A 237-nucleotide genomic window follows, 5' to 3' on the forward strand; every position below is an offset into this window, starting at 1 on the left:
GGTTTGAATTATGAGGTAGAGGGCGACAAGGGTAAATGAACTTATAGCTATAGCGTAAAAATAAGAGTGGAGTATTTGCATTTCACAAAAGTCGCTCTGAATACGAGATAACTTTAATAAGTTTCCAGACTTTTTTTGTAGGTGTATTTAAAAGTGTCGTAGACTCTAGAAAATTCAGTATAGTATTGCTATCTATCTTCTAAGATGACTGACCAATATTGATGATTCCATGTTAAC

The sequence above is a fragment of the Euprymna scolopes genome, chromosome 5 (assembly GCF_053919585.1).
Source record: "Euprymna scolopes isolate OS-2025 chromosome 5, ASM5391958v1, whole genome shotgun sequence".
Taxonomy (NCBI): Eukaryota; Metazoa; Mollusca; class Cephalopoda; order Sepiida; family Sepiolidae; genus Euprymna; species Euprymna scolopes.